Raw genomic sequence first — 16,625 nt, 5'->3', positions numbered from 1 at the left:
TTGGGTGTGACCACCTCCTTATAACTTCTCTCGATCAACCCCTCAGCCTCCTGAATGATCGGAGTTCATCCAGCTCCAGCTCTATTTCCCTAGCACAGTCTGAGAGGAGCTGGAGTTGGCTGCACTTCTCTCAGGTGAAGTCAAAAGGGACACTAGAAATGACCCTTACCTCTCAAATCCTATGTTATAGAGAACAGCAGCCACTGTGCATATTATAGAGAATAGCAGCCACTGTGTATCTTACAAAGAATAGCAGCCCTTGTGTATATTATAGAGAACTATAGTAGTTAATAGACTGCCTGTGCATATTATACAGAATAGCAATACAGATATATGATTACAATTTAAATGAAATATGATAGATATTGCGGGTCATGTGCAGCATGTGGGAGTTGCTGAACACCTTGGTGATCTACAATAAATACATCAGCAGCAAGGAGTAGCAACTCAATCAACCTCAGATCCCTATGCCAGCTGCTGACATCCAGCCACACCAAGAATGGGAAAAGTACATGGACATCACTTGAGGGGGACTGAAACACTCTTTCGACTATATCATTCAAGCTTAGTCCATCATTAAGGACAGGAAGGTGTGATTGTAGATGAGGATCCATGGGGCAGCTCTCAACAAGCCTGTTTCTGTAATTGTCCATCAGTTCTTGCAAGTTGTGTGGACAAGGTGGGACCTCAGGGAAGATGTGAAACTTGACCACAACTTGTGCCACAGGAAACTGTTCAAGTGGAAGGAGGAAATAGAAATTTAGTGGTAGGGTACAGTATAGTTAAGGAGACAGATAATGTTCTCTATAGCCATGAGTGTGACTCCTGAAGGCTGCGTTGCCTGCCTCAAGGCTGGAGAACTTAGAGTGGGATGGGAGGGATACAGTTATTGTTGTCCATGTTGGTAGTAACGATAGTGATAGGACTGGAAAGTAGGCTTTGCTGAAGGATTCCTAAGAGTTTGGAGCTAAACTAAAAAGTAGAACCTCCAAGGTAATAATCTTAGGATTACCACCAGAGCCACGGGCAACTGGGCAACTGGCTCAAGACAAATCAACTCAACAATTTAAATGACAGGCTTAAAGGTTGGCATGGCAGGAATGAGTTTTGATACTGGCGTGGAGGGAACCATTCAGGACAGATGGGCTTCAAATGAGCTATGCAGGGACAAGAATCTCAGCAAACCAAATAGCTAGGGCTGTAGACAAGGCTTTAAACTAATAAGAGGGGTGAGGGCTTGGAAACATTGCAGGACAACTATAATGGAGCGCACAAGCATAAAAAAACAGCAAATGGAGTCAAAGTGTGACAAAATAGCTCTTTACTTAAATGCTGATATTTTCTGAATGACCTAAATTGGTTACAAACACAGAAATTGCTGGAAAAGCTCTGCACGTCTGGCAGCATCTGTGGAGAGAAATCAGGGTTAACATTTCAGGTCCAGTGACCCATCTTCAGAACTAATTGATTAATATTGGTAGAGGGTAATTATTGGCTGATGGTTATGAACTCATAGCCATTGTAGAGACTTGGTTACAAGGATAACAAAACTAGGAACTAAAAGGGTAGTTAAAGTTTTCGAGAATACTTTAGCTCAGGGTGTGGATGACTTTGTTGATTTTGTTGAGCTGATCGGTTGGTTGGCCGATGTTTTGTCACCATACCGGGTAACATCATCAGTCTGCCTCTGATGAAGCATTGTTGGTCTGTCCCACTTGTTATTTATGTGGGTCCGGTCTGATGTGGTGGTTGGCCTCATTTCCGGTTCTGTTCCATAGTGGTTGGTTTATGGGGTCTATTCCCACATACTTGTTGATGGAGTTCCGAGCTAAGTACCAGGCCTCTAGGAAATCTCGTGTGTTTCTATGGTTGGCTTGTCTATGATGGACTAAATCAGGATCAAGCTTTTTTGGTTAAGGTGATGCGTAATGAGGCAAGCTTAATAAATGATCACAGAGTTACATTGTAGCAGCCGAATTCATGGCCTTCTTTGTCTGAGTGTATGGAAATGAGTGACAGTTGGTTATGTCTCTTGGTAGCTAGTAGGCTCTCATGTACCCTGTTAGTTAGTTTTCTCTTGATCTATCCGATGTAGTGTTTGTGGCAGCCTTTACATGGGATTTTATATAAAACATTGGTCTCTGTTAGGTGTGGGAATGGGATCCTTTGTTCTTGTCAGTAGTTGCTGTAGTGTAGCTGTGGATTTGTGCGCTATCACAATTCCTAGTGGTTGGAGTAGTCGGGGTATATGACTTTTAAAAAGGGAGGCAGGAAGGTAAGAGTGGTAAAGCAGCTTTGTTATTAAAAGATGGAATAAGAATGATAGCAAGAATGATTTAAGATTAGGTGACGTAGAATCCAAATAGATGGAGGTACGAAATAAAAAGGGGAAGAAAACACCGGTGAGAGTAGTCTATAGGCCATTAACAGCAACTATACACTGGGACAGCAAATAAACCAGGAGATAATGAAGTTGTGTAAAAATAGGTAGCACATTAGTCATTGGTGGCTTTAATCTTAGTGCAGATTGGGAAAGTCAAATGTCAAGCATTGACATGAGGAAGAACTCAATGTATTTGAGTCAATTTCCTAGAACAATGTGTTATGTACTGAATCAGGGGTCGAGTTTTTTTGGATATGGTGATGTGTAATGAAGCAAGCTTCATTAATAACCACCGAGTAAAGGACCCCTAGGAAACAGTGATCATAACATGGTAGAATTTAGTTTGAGAGTAAGAAACGTGGTTGGTATTTCATGTTGAGGTTATACAGGACATTAGTGAGGCTACTTTTGGAGTACTATGTCCGTGTATTAAACTGGCAAGGGTTCAAATAAGATTTACCAGGATGTTGCCTGGATAGGAGGGTTTGAGTTATAGAGAGTGGCTGATAGGTTGGTACTTTTTTCACTGGAGCAAAGGAGGTTGAGGGGTAATGTTATAGAGGTTTATAAAATCATGAAGGGAATAGATAAGGTTAATAGCAAAGGTCTTTTCCCTAGGGTGGGGTTGAGTTCAAAACTAGGGGGCATATTTTTAAGGCGAGAGGAGAAAGGTTTAAAAGGGATCTGAGGGGTAATCTTTTTAACACAGAGGGTAGTTCATGCATGGAATGAACTGCCAGAGGAAGTGAAAGATGCAGATACAGTTAGAACATTTAAAAATCATTTCAACAGGTCCATAAGTAAGGAAGGTTTAGAGGAATATGAGCCAAATGCAGACAAGTGGAACTAGTTTAGTTTGAGAAACTAGTCGGCATGGACAGGTTATACTAAAGGGTCTGTTTCCGTGCTAAATAACTCTATGACTCTATAACTGTGCCATGCCTAAATAAGGATATTACATAGGGATAACGGCTGAGCTGGTTGGAGTGGACTAGGAAAGAAGCTTAGCGGCCAAGGTAGTGGAGGAAGAATGACAGATGTTAAAGAAAATAGTTCATGGCTCACAACAAAGATATATCCCAATGACAAAGAAGGATTCTAGGAATGGGATAAGCCAACTATAGATAACCAGAAAAGTTAAGGATAGTATCAATTTTAAGAATAAAAAACATACAATGTGGCAAAGGTTAGTTATAAACTGGAGGTTTAAGCAGGTTTTAAAAATCAATGAGAGATTACAAATAAAATAATAGAATGAGAAAGTAAATGATGAGAACAAGCTATAAAGCAATATAAAAAATGACAGTAAGAGCTTCTTTAACTATATAAAAAGGAAGGGAGAAGCTAAAGTGAACACAGGCCCCTTAAAGATTGAGACTGGATAAATAATAATGAAAAGCCACAAAATGGCAGAGAAGTTGAATAAATACTTTGCATCAGTCTTCATGGTAGAAGACATTAACAATGTTCCAAAATTACTAAATAATGAAAGACCCTAAGGGTGGTGAGGGGTAGGAAAGGGAATAAATACAACAATGGGCTAGTAATCCAGAGACACAATTAATGCTCTGGGGACCCTGGTTCAATTCTATCCACATGGTAAAATTTGAATTTCATAAAAATCTGGAATTAAAAGTCTAATGATGACTATGAAACTATTGTTGTAAAAAACAATCTGGCTCATAAATATCCTTTAGGGAAGAAAATAAACCAAACTTACCCAGTCTGGCCTACTTCTGACTCCAGACTCATAGCAATGTGGTTGACTCTTTACTGCGTCTGACAGGGAGAGCAGGAGGCTCAGTTATATCAAACACCAAGGAAAGAAAGGAATGAAACTGGCTTCAACCTAGGCATCGGAAATGACAAAAGCAAGCGCACTGTTTGATCCTGCAATATTCTCCTTACGAACATCTGGGGGTTAACGCCAACATTGGGACAGCTGCCTGACACAGTCATACTGACAGAATCTTACTTTACAGGTAACATCTCAGACACTATCACTACCATCCCTGGATACGTCTTATCCCACTGTGCTGTGAAGTTGCAAAGTATTTATGAATTGGAAGGTAAGAAGTTAGAACTTGTCGGTAAAAATGACAATAGGGAAAAGCAGCACCATGGTCCCTTTAAAGGATTTGTGTTTTGTCTGTGTGCGGAGATTTTTAAAAAGCAGATCTGCGAGGAACCGAAGGGTGCAATGACAGAAAGTACTTGAAATGGACTCATTTGTAGCAAAAGGCCCTTACAGGTGAAAGGCAAAACCTCAGACTTGTTTGGATGTTTTGACAACAAGTTCAAATTAGGCCAATCAGTTTTAACCAAGCCCTTAGAAATTAAAAATCTATCAAAGTTAAATCTGATTGTGTTGACAGCCTGAACCCAATAATCTTTTGAGGATTTGCTGCATCATCGGTGGTATTTAAGAATATGTTTTTCAAAAATCATTTGAAAATCAAGAGTAATAGCGAGAGTGAGAGCAAGAGCCAACTGCCAAAAGACCACATCTTTTACTCTCAGAGAAAGCCCATCTAATTTAAGGGTACCATGGTTGTTTTTGCTAAAAGTCCTCACAGAAGCAATTACAGAAAGTCATCTGTAAAAGAAGGGCATCAGGACAAAGGCTGGAGAAAGCAGGACGTCCCAGAGGACAGTCTATGTGAACTTGGACAGGCTAAGTTGTAAATTATTGTGTTCTAGTTACTTGTTACTTGTTATTTATAAAGTGGCCCAGGGATTTCCTTTCCTTTAACTATTAATTTAACAGATTACGAGGGGAAAGTTGAGCTTCTCTGGGTGTTTGAGGGGTGACTATTAGAAGGGAACATTCACTCCCGTAATAGCAGATTCGGGCTTGTGTCAGTTTAAGTATCAGAGGGGTTCGGCTGTTCCCCCTCCATAACAAACCGGCAGGACAGACCCAGCACAGAGGGTGGCACAGTGGTAAACATCCTGGGGGTGATCACCGACTAGAAGCTTCACTGGACTCCTATATAAAAGTATTGGCTAAGGAGCAGGTCAGAGACTAGAAATACTGTGGTGAGTAACTCACTTCCTGACTCCCTAAAGCCTGTCCACCATCTACAAGGCACAAGTCAGGAGTGTGATGGGATACATCCATTTGCCTGAATGAGTGCAGCCCCAACAAACTCAAGAAGCTTGACACCATCCAGGACAAAGCAGTCCACATCCACAAATTGGCACCACATCGACAAACATCCACCACCAATGCTCAATCGCAGCAGTGTGTGCTATTTACAAGATGCACTGCAGCAATTCACCAAAGATCATCAAACAGCACCTTCCAAACACATGGCCACTTCCATCTAGAAGGATAAGGGCAGCAGATACAAGGGAACACCACATTCTGCAAGCTCCTCTCTAAATCATTCACCATCCTGATTCTGAAATCTATCACTGTTTCTTTACTGTTGCTGAGTTAAAATCCTGGAATTCCTTCTCTAGGGGCATTCTGAGTCTACCTGGAAGACATGGACTGCAGGAGTTTAAGGCGGCAGCTCACCACCACTTTCTCAAGGGCAACTCGGGACGATAAAACATGCTGGGCCCAGTCTGTGACACTCACATCATATAGAAAGTGCTAGGGAACCTAAAGACTGATAAGGCCCCTGGAACTTTCGGGCTATATCCTGAGGTATTATAAGAAGTGCCTACAGAAATGGTACAATAATCTTCAGGAAATCCTCGGATTCTGGAAATGTCCCCGAGGATTGGAAAACTGAATGTAACACCTTTATTTAGAAAAAAAGGGAAGGTAACCACAGGCCATTAGCCTAATTTTGTGAGTGTGAAAATGCGGGAGTCACATCCATTGAAATTTATATCTCCAACAATACTGAAGAAATTTATTTATAGAGCTCAATCCTTTGAGGTTTTTTGAAGAGCTTTCAGGATAAGAGCTTACAGTTGTTCTGGTGAGGTTCAGAAGGGTCACTGGACTCAAAATATTAACTCTATTTCTCTCTCCACTGATGCTGCCAGACCTGCAGAGTTTCTCCGGCTATTTCTGTTTTTGTTTCAATAAATTAAGTGTTATAGCGAATACCCTAGACTAGAAAAATGACAATGTTATGGTTGATGCTTTATCAAAGATGTGCAGGTTTGATGGATTGGCCATGCTAAATTGCTCACTGTGTCCAGGAATGTGCACACTAGGTGGGTTAGCCATGGGAAATGCAGCATTACAGGGATAGGGTAGGGGGATGGGTCTGGATGGGATACTCCTTGAAGGGTCAATGTGAACTCGATGGACTGAATGGCCTGCATCACACTATAGGGATTCAAATGAAAGGAGCCAATATGAAGGAAACCGAATGTTGTGATCCCAATTAGACATGAGCCAAATATGATTGCCATGAATCTGAATGTACAGTTAATTTCAATATATTGCTGCTGTCAATGAAACATAGAAAAAACATTAATGTTTTTGTGATGGGAAATTAAAATGCCTCATGGAGATACATTCCCATCCTTCTGCAGGGGTGCGGCTGAGGGGCAGATTTGATGCAAGCTGCCTGATTTTTTACATATTACGTTTAGAATTTGAATTTTAAAATGGTGACATGTGGGTGAGTTACTTCTCCAAAGGGTTTAAAATAATTAAAATCTGAATTAAAATCAAATAAAGAAACATATGGTCTATTAGACCATAGTTTATTGAGGGATTTGATTGGTCCAATAGTCAGCTGGGATCTTGTCAAGTAGAAGATTTCCAACCATGCATATAGTCTGTTAAATTCCATCATATTATCCTCTATGGAACATCTCTCTGCCTTCTAAATTTGTCAAAGTCTGACCATACCTTATATGCCTTTAATGGATTATTTTTCTTGTATATTTTGACAATAAATTTCAGTAAAATTTCCAAGTCATTCCTCCATGGTCCAGTTGTTGAGGCTCTCATTCTGAGAATAATTTACCACCTCTTCTTGCTTCCAGTAGGAAGTGATAGTGCCATTTCATGGCTTTATGTTTACAGTATATTCCAACCATCATAAGGTTCAGGGGCACAGGCATTCTCAACACTTTTCACTTGGTTTCAGCCATTCTTCTCCAAAGTAATTCCAATTACCATCATCTGCCTGAAAATATTTCTTAGTTTCCACATTTCATCTTTAGGCTTTAATCCTACGCTGCCTCTGTTAATGTAGATCCAAGTCAGTTAGTGAGACCACAACTAAGACATTTTCTTCTGCAGATATAATTTATTAACTACTCAGTCTTCCAGCTCTTTCCATCCCTCAGTGTTACAGGTGGACCTGATATTTATTTGTTTTTATTTAATCTATTTTTCTAGTCAACCTGTTCAAACATGTTCTTACACGCCTCTGAAGCAAGTGTGACTTGGACCTAGGCCTAGCACGTTTTGAGAAGATTTGCAGCTCAGGTTGAGGTTCTGGATGTGAGTTTGCTTGCTGAGCTGGAGGGTTAGTTTTCAGACGTGTCGTCACCTTTTTTTAAATTTGAAAAAATATACTTTATTCAAAAGATGTACAAAAAATAAAACATTTATACACCTACCCAGTCATGCAAGCCACTCCGGGTTACCCAGGGGTAACTAAAGGAAAAAACAAAACAGAGAAAAAAAAACAAAGCAAAGAAACCGCCCCGGCAGTCGTCACCCCGCACAGTCCCAGTTGGCCCCCTGACCAGTTGGGGAAGGCGCCAGCTGGGCCCAGTTACCAGATAGGGCCCTTTTTTCTATTCTGGACGAGGGGTTTCATACGGTGGTCTTTCCCCACTGCGCCTTGGCGGCGGCTGCCCCAAGCTTTAGCGCGTCACTCAGCACGTAGTCCTGGACCTTGAAGTGCGCCAGTCTGCAACACTCGGTCGGGGTCCATTCTTTCACCTGGCAGACCAGCAAGTTGCGGGCAGACCAAAGAGCGTCTTTCGCCACATTGATGGTCCTCCAGGCGCAGTTGATGTTGGTCTCGGTGTGCGTCCCGGGAAACAGCCCGTAGAGCACGGAGTCCCGCGTCACGGAGCTGCTCGGGACGAACCTCGACAAATACCACTGCATCCCCCTCCAGACCTCCTGCACGGAGGCACACTCCAGAAGGCGGTGATCAACAGTCTCGTCCCCCCCGCAGCCACCTCAAGGGCAGCGTGCGGTGGTGCAGAGATTCCGGGCATGCATAAAGGATCTCACTGGCAGAGCCCCTCTCACCGCCAGCCAAGCAATGTCCTTGTGCTTGTTTGAAAGTTCTGGCGATGAGGCATTCTGCCAAACGACTTTGGCAGTCTGCGTGGGGAACCACACGACGGGATCCACCCTCTCCTTTTCCCGAAGGGTCCTGAGGATACTACGTGCTGACCACTGCCTGACGGCCTTGTGGTCAAAGGTGTTTCCTTTCAAAAATTTCTCCACGAAGGACAGGTGGTACGGGACGGTCCAACTACTCGGAGCGTTCCGCGGCAACGAGGCCAGGCCCATCCTTTGCAACACCGGGGACAGGTAGAACCTCAGTAAGTAGTGACACTTGGTGTTTGTGTACTGAGGGTCTACGCACAGCTTGATGCAGCCGCACACAAAGGTAGCCGTCAGGGCGAGGGTGGCGTTTGGTACGCCCTTTCCCAGGTCTTTGTACATGGTGTCTCTGCGGACCCGGTCCATCCTCGACCCCCAAATGAAGTGGAAGATGGCCCGGGTGACTGCAGCGGCGCAGGTCCAGGGAATAGGCCAGGCCTGCGCCACATACAACAGTACCGAAAGCCCCTCGCACCTGACAACCAGGTTCTTACCCGCGATGGAGGGGGACTGGAGCGTCCACCTGCCCAGCTTCTGCTTCAATTTGGCGATACGCTCCTCCTAAGTCTCAGTGCATGCCCCAGCTCCACCAAACCAAACACTCAGCACCTTCAGGTAGTCTGTCCTGACGGTGAAGGGGATGAAGGAGCGGTCGTCCCAGTTCCCGAAGAACATGACCTCGCTCTTACCCCTATTGACTTTGGCACCCGAGGCCAGTTCAAACTGGCCGCAGATGTCCAATAGTCTACTCACCGACCGATGATCGGTGCAGAAGACGGCGACATCGTCCATGTACAGGGAGGTCTTGACCTGAAGGCCTCCGCTGCCTGGGATAGTCACGCCCTTCAGGCTCACGTCCTTCCTGATGGAGGCGGCGAAGGGCTCCACACAGCACACGAACAAGGCAGGAGAGAGTGGGCAGCCCTGCCTGACTCCAGATCTAACAGGAAAACTGTCCGATTCCCACCCGTTGATAGGGACTGCGCTAACGATGTTGGTGTAGAGCAGCTGGATCCAATTGTGGATGCCCTCCCCGAACCCCAATTTGGAGAGGACGTCCCTCATGTAAGCATGAGACACCCTGTCGAAGGCCTTCTCCTGGTCCAGGCTGACGAGGCAGGTGTCCACCCGCCTGTCCTGTACGTAGGCGATCATATCCCTGATGAGCGCGAGGCTCTCAGCGATCTTCCTGCCCGGCACAGCACAGGTTTGGTCAGGGTGAATCACTGACTCCAGGACAGACCTGACCCGGTTGGCTATGACCTTGGCCAGGATTTTGTAGTCCACGTTCAAAAGTGAAATGGGACGCCAATTCTTAATTTCTTCCCTCTCCCCCTTCCTCTTGTAAATGAGGGTGATGATGCCCTTCCTCATGGACTTGCACATTTCCCCTGCCCGAAGCGCACTATCGTACACCTCCAGCAGGTCCTGGCCGACCAGGCCCCACAGAGCGGAATACAGCTCGACCGGTAAGCCGTCGCTTCCGGGTGTCCTATTCCTCTGCAAGGACTTGAGGGCTCTGGCCAGCTCATCCAGGGATATCGGCCGGTCCAGCCACTCCCTCGTGCCATCGTCTAAGACCTCCGTGATGGACGACAGGAACGACTCGGAGGCCGTGCTGTCCATGGGCTTCGTGTCGTACAGTCCAGCATAGAAGGATCTGCTGATCCTCAAAATGTCGGGCCGAGACGACGTCACCGAGCCGTCATCCTCCTTCAGCCGGCTAAGCACAGAGCTCTCTTTGTGCACCTTCTGAAAGAAGAAACGCGAGCACGTCTCGTCCTGCTCCACGGAGCGGACCCTGGACCGGAAGATTATCCTGGAGGCCTCCGCGGCGAAAAGCGAGGCTTGCTGGCCCCTCACCTCGCGGAGGTCCTCCGTGACATCGACCCCCATCAACTGCAGAAGTAGCAGGTTCTGCACCCTTTTCTGGAGTCGCGACAGCTTTCCCCGCCTCTCTCTTGCCTTCTGAACACCCTTGAGGACAAAGGACCTCTTGATGTTCTCCTTCACCGTCTCCCACCAGTCACCTGGAGACTCAAAGAGGGGTTTCACGGTTCTCCAACCAGCGTACTCCCTCTTAAGCTCCTCAACGTTCTCTGGGGTCAATAGAGTCGTGTTGAGCTTCCACGTTCCCTTGCTGGCCGGCTGGTCGCCCTGTAAGTGACAGTCGGCCAGCAGGAGGCAGTGGTCAGAGAAGAATACCGGCTCGACGCCGGTGGATCTGACCGAGAACGTCCGTGACACAAACAGGAAGTCTATCCTTGAGCGGATAGACCCGTCTGGCCGTGGCCAGGTGTACCTCTGCTGCGCTCCGTCTGCAGGGGTGCTGAAGACGTCGAGCAGCTTGGCGTCCTTCACCGTGCCCATCAGGAATCTGGATGTGACGTCCAGTTGACTCCCCCCACCCGCTGTCCCCACGCCGGATCTTCCATCTGCATCAATGATGCAGTTGAAGTCTCCGCCTAGGATGACCGGCCTGGACGTAGCCAGCAGGGGTGGAAGCCGCTGCAGGACGGCCAACCGCTCACTCCGTATCGCTGGGGCGTACACGTTGATCAGCCTCAGGGGAGCGTTCCTGTAGGTGATGTCAGCCACTAGGAGGCGCCCCCCCACCACCTCCTGAACTTGAGAGATGGTGAAGTTGCGCTCCCGAGGAGCGACAGACGTTACCCCACCGACCAGATCGAAGGCCCACAGGTCCAGGCGCTGGACCATTTCCCGTACCTGCCGAGGTGCGGTATCCTGCACTCCTGCAGAAACAGGAGATCCGCCTTGATGGTGGTCAGGTAGGCCAACGTGGACACACATCTCGCGGTTGACTTGACGCTGCATACATTAATGCTCGCAACTCATACCCCCATTGTGGGCAGTGACCGCAGTACCCTCCCCAAGTCCAAGGTCCAGCCCCTCCATCTGTCCCTTCATGCCCATTGCCCGGGCTAACTGCTGGACGCTCACCGGGCTCAGGAAACTGTCCGTGCTGCCTTCCGGGTGGCATCCCCCCATCAGGGGTTTGGAGGCAGGAGGGTCCGGCTCTGGGTCAGGCTGGGGACGTGCTGTTTCCTCCTTCCCGCCTGGAAATTCTGGGGTCCCTCCAGTGCTCCAGCGGCACTTGACTGGGTGTCGGAGGGAGCCTCAGGACGCCTCCCGTCACCTGGAAGCGTGGTGCTGCTTTCCTTCCCCCTCGAGACCTTTAACTTCTGCTTCGGGTGGGCCGTCTCCGAATCCTCCTCGTCAGAGGAGCTCTTATAGCCCCCCTGTAGCTGCCTCTTCCCGCCTGATGGTTGCGGTTCCTGGGCCCGTCGATGCACCTTCCTCCTCGCTTTCCGGACTGTTGTCCACTCCCCTGGATCGCCTGTCGCCGCCTCCATTGGCTCCGGGTTGTCGGGGGGGATCGGAGCCTGTAGGGTGCTTTGCTGGCCTCGGGCCCATCCTGCAGGGCTGGGCCCTCCTGCACGGCCTGGCCCTCCTGCACATTAGTGGGGTCCTTGCTGGGCCCTGGTGCCTTCCTCTCCTCCGGGGGGGGCTGGCCCCGCATTTCCCCTGCCAGCGACCTGGGCGTAGGTGGCACCCCGCCGCGGGCATGCCCTATAGAAGTGGCCCACTTCCCCGCAAAGGTTGCAGCTTCTCTCTCGTGGGCAATCCTTTGCAAGGTGTCCCTCCTCCCTGCAGTTCCTGCAAATGGTGGCTTTGCAGTCGGCCGCCACGTGACCTGACCTACCACAGGCATGGCAGACTTTAGGTTGCCCTGCATAGGTCAGGTAGCCCTTGCTCCCGCCGATCGCGAAGCTGGATGGTGGGTGTACGACGTTCCCGTCCGCGCCCCTCCTCAGCGTCACCTTGACCTGCCTCTTACTGGTCCAGATGCCAAAGGAGTCCATGATGTCAGTTAGGTCCCCTTCCACCTTCACGTACCTTCCAAGGAAGGTCAGGACATCAACTGCTGGCACATGCGGCTTGTACATGTGTACAGTCACCATACGGCTCCTCTGCGCTGGCATCACAAACAGCGGGACAGCGGTCAATACAGGGAGGGGGTCCTCACCTCCTTTCTCCTTGAAAACCTCCAGGAAGCGCTCGCAAAGCTTGGCACTCCTGAAGGTCACGTCGTAAAAACCTCCTCCGGGGAAATCCTGCAGGCAGTAAATGTCCGCAGCAGCGAACCCGCAACAGTCCAACAGGACCCTCTTCACGAAGAAGGTGCAGTCCACAGGTGCACCTTCATCCACCTTCACAGAAACACGGGTGGTGTTCCAGACCCCCTGATCTGGGACACGAGCACTTTCCGCAGCCATCGTTGCAGGTTGGCTGCTCCCCTGAACCAGCGTTAGGCCGAAGCCAGCATTAAGATCCACTGGTTGCAAGGGTGCACAGCCAACCCGACGTCTTCCTTCCACCTCCAACACAGCGCTCTCCTCCTCTCGGTCCACAAGAGAGTAGGTCTTTATTGTGTTCGAGATGTAAGCTAGTTCACTGAGCTTGCCGGTTTGTTCCCAGATGTTTTGTCACCATTCTAGGTAACATCAACAGTGAGCCTCCAACAAAGCGCTGGTGTTATGTCCCGCTTTCTATTTATCTGGTTAGGTTTCCTTGGGTTGGTGATGTCATTTCCTGCATTGGTGATGTCATTTCCTGTTCTTTTTATCAGGGGATGGTAGATTGGCTCCAAGTCAATGTGTTTGTTGATGGAGTTCCAGTTGGAATGCCATGCTTCTAGGAATTCTCGTGCGTGTCTCTGTTTGGCTTGTCCTAGGATGGATGTGTTGTCCCAATCAAAGTGGTGTCCTTCCTCATCTGTATGTAAGGATACGAGTGCTAGTGGGTCATGTCGTTTTGTGGCTAGTTGATGTTCATGTATCCTGGTGGCTAGCTTTCTGCCAGTTTGTTCAATGTAGTGTTTGTCACAGTTCTTGCAAGGTATTTTGTAGATGACGTTCGTTTTATTTGTTGTCTGTATAGGGTCCTTTAAGTTCATTAGCTGCTGTTTTAGTGTATTGGTGGGTTTGTGGGCTACCCTGATGCCAAGAGGTCTGAGTAGTCTGACAGTCATTTCGGAAATGTCTTTGGTGTAGGGGAGAGTGGTTATGGTTTCTGGGCCCGTTTTGTCTGTTTGTTTGGGTTTGTTGCTGAGAAATCGGCGGACTGTGTTCATTGGGTTCCCGTTCTTTTTGAATACGCTGTATAGGTGATTTTCTTCTGCTCTGCGTAGTTCCTCTGTGCTGCAGTGTGTGGTGGCTCGTTGGAATAATGTTCTAATGCAGCTTCGTTTGTGGGTGTTGGGATGGTTGCTCCTGTAGTCCAGTATTTGGTCCGTCTGTGTTGTTTTCCTGTAGACGCTGGTTTGAAGTTCCCCATTGGATCTAGGTCTCTTGGCTCAGAGGTAGGGACACTACCATTTCATTACAGAAGTACCCAAGGTGGCCCCTATAATTGTACTCAATTAACAGATACTACTTGTTTCTTTTTAACCTTAATTAAAGGTATTAACAAATGTAACTATGTGATTAACTAGATATTAACAAGCCCATTCAGCACCTTGGAAGTTTTCTCTGCAACCACTGGAACAGAATGACAACAGTGTGTACGACTCACAACATGCAACGCAGCAACTTGCAAGATTCCTTCGATGCCACATTCCAAACCTACAACCTTTAAAGGACACAATTCCTTCGGAAATTAGTTTTGTAACAGTGACCTGACTTCAATGATTTTAGTCAACACATAGCTAGAGCGCCTTCCCTCAGTGGACCCTCAGTAAGTTGCAAAAATTTCAATGTATCTTTTTCCAGTCCAAAATGATGGCCTCTCATTTGTCCAGATTGAATCCATATATGAATATGGCCCCACAGCTCCTGATTCTTTCACTCAAGTCTTTCACAAATATGGCGAAAGCTGAGACCCAAAACAGATCTCTGGGGAACAAAATGTGAGGCTGTATGAACACAGCAGGCCAAGCAGCCTCTCAGGAGCACAAAAGCTGACGTTTCGGGCCTAGACCGATGAAGGGTCTAGGCCCGAAACGTCAGCTTTTGTGCTCCTGAGATGCTGCTTGGCCTGCTGTGTTCATCCAGCCTCACATTTTGTTGTCTTGGATTCTCTAGCATCTGCAGTTCCCATTATCTCTGGGGAACATCTTTCTTGATATTCCACTAATCAGGTACATATTCTTTGAGCACACTCTCTGCCTTCCAATATTTTAAAACCCTGTCTAAGGATTATTTACAATCCTATGCTCTTAGATCATTTAACAACGATCTTCTATGTGGAACCTGATCAAAAGGAGCAGCCTGACTCTTTGAATGGTGAGTTCTGAGGAAGGGTCACCGGACCCAAAATGTTAACTCTGTTTGTTCCTTCACAGATGCTGCCAGACTGCTGAGCTTTTCCAGCAAATTTGTTTTTATTCATTGAATGGTGAAGCAGACTCAATGGGCCGAATGGTCTGCTTCTGTTCCTATGTCAGTGTGTTATATCATTATGCCACATTCTGGCAGTGTATTGGAACAACATCCAATATGCTGTTCTTTTCACCCTTTTTGTAACATCGTCAAACATTCACCTGGATGACCCAGTTAGGGAATGAGTATTCTCGGGGTAAATGCCTCCAGAGAATGGAGATGAATACAAGGGAAAGGTCAGAATGAAGAAAAAAATGGTTTTCTCTCCATGAAAAGATTCCTGCATTAATCTTCTTGAAAAGATTTCATACTCACTCGTTTAGCAGAGAATCTGTTCTGTCTTTAGATCCAAGACTCTATTAAAGAAAATGAAACAGACATTATCAATATAAAATTTATAGACAAGAAAATCTCATTCCCCCTCAGGAACTAGCGGCTGTCACACAGCAATATTCTACTTCACTCATTAGACGTGGGCATCGCTGGCTGGCTCAGTATTTATTGACTGTCCCTAGTTGCCCTTGAGAAGGTGGCAGTGAGCTACCTTCTTAAATTGCTGCAGTCCATGTGCTGTTGGTTGACCCACAATGCCCTTTGGTGAGGGAAATCCAGGATTTTGACCCAGTGACAGTGAAGGAACAGTGTTATATTTCCATGTCAGGATGGTGAGTGACTTGGAGGGGAAGTCGCATGTGGTGGAATTGAACATTAGTTTCAGAAATGATAACCATGAAACCATCATTGATTGTTCTTAAAAGCCCATCTGACTGAGCAAGGTCCTTTAGGGAAGAAAATTTACCATCCCCACCTGGCCTGGCTACATGTGACTCCAGACCCACTCTTAGCTACCCTCTGGGTAATTAGGGATGGGCAATAAATGCTGGTGATGCCCACATCCCATGACTACATGATGCACAAATGCACAAGCATATGCAGTGAGACACATTCAGATGCATGGATCTGCATTCACACACACAGTGTCACAACACATCAGACATTATCACTGAGTGGTTTGTCAACCGTGATTATAAACTGCTCACTTAAACCCTTTTAGGTTATGGGTGTTCCATTTAAAAGTAACCAGCAGCAAAGCTTTAATCTTAAAAGACCACAGGTTAGTTTATGTACACAAATGTGGCTGCAAATAAAAACTAATACTGGATAAACTAAAGATACAAAGATTAGGAAGTTAGTAGTAAATATGAAAGTTACATTAGTTTCAGGTCTGGCTTACTTGAAGATTTTTGTATCCAACACAAGGGATCAAAAATGAAGAGTTAGCATTCAGTTGTTGGAATAGTTTCTGCAATCTAATAATTGACAATTAATTTATTTACAAAGGACATGGATAGGTTTGGTGAATTGTCCAAATTTTGACAATGGAGTTTAACATGGACAAGTGTGGATTATCCATTTTGGTCATAGGTATAGAAAGGCAACTTATCATCTACAGGGAGAGAAACTTCAGAGTGCTTCATTGCAAAGAGATCTGGGTGTCCTCACTGAAAACGAGCATGCAGGTACAACAGATAACAGTGAGGGTAAATGGAATTTTAGCATTTATTCCTAAAGC

The 16,625-nt window shown here is 46.6% G+C and overlaps 1 protein-coding gene across 1 annotated transcript in view; it reads right to left on the bottom strand.

The window, feature by feature from the left end:
- ankfn1 (ankyrin repeat and fibronectin type III domain containing 1) overlaps positions 1-16,625 on the bottom strand; it is a 124,733-nt gene that overhangs the window by 86,838 nt on the left and 21,270 nt on the right. The window contains exon 2 of the mRNA XM_059653543.1: positions 15,368-15,408. The gene's annotated coding sequence lies outside the window, so the exon portion shown is untranslated. The remainder of the gene's footprint in view (positions 1-15,367; positions 15,409-16,625) is intronic.

This window comes from Stegostoma tigrinum, chromosome 22 (assembly GCF_030684315.1).
Source record: "Stegostoma tigrinum isolate sSteTig4 chromosome 22, sSteTig4.hap1, whole genome shotgun sequence".
NCBI classification, from domain to species: domain Eukaryota; kingdom Metazoa; phylum Chordata; class Chondrichthyes; order Orectolobiformes; family Stegostomatidae; genus Stegostoma; species Stegostoma tigrinum.
Note: the sequence above shows the minus strand (reverse complement) of the source record. Positions and strands in the feature narration are given on the sequence as shown.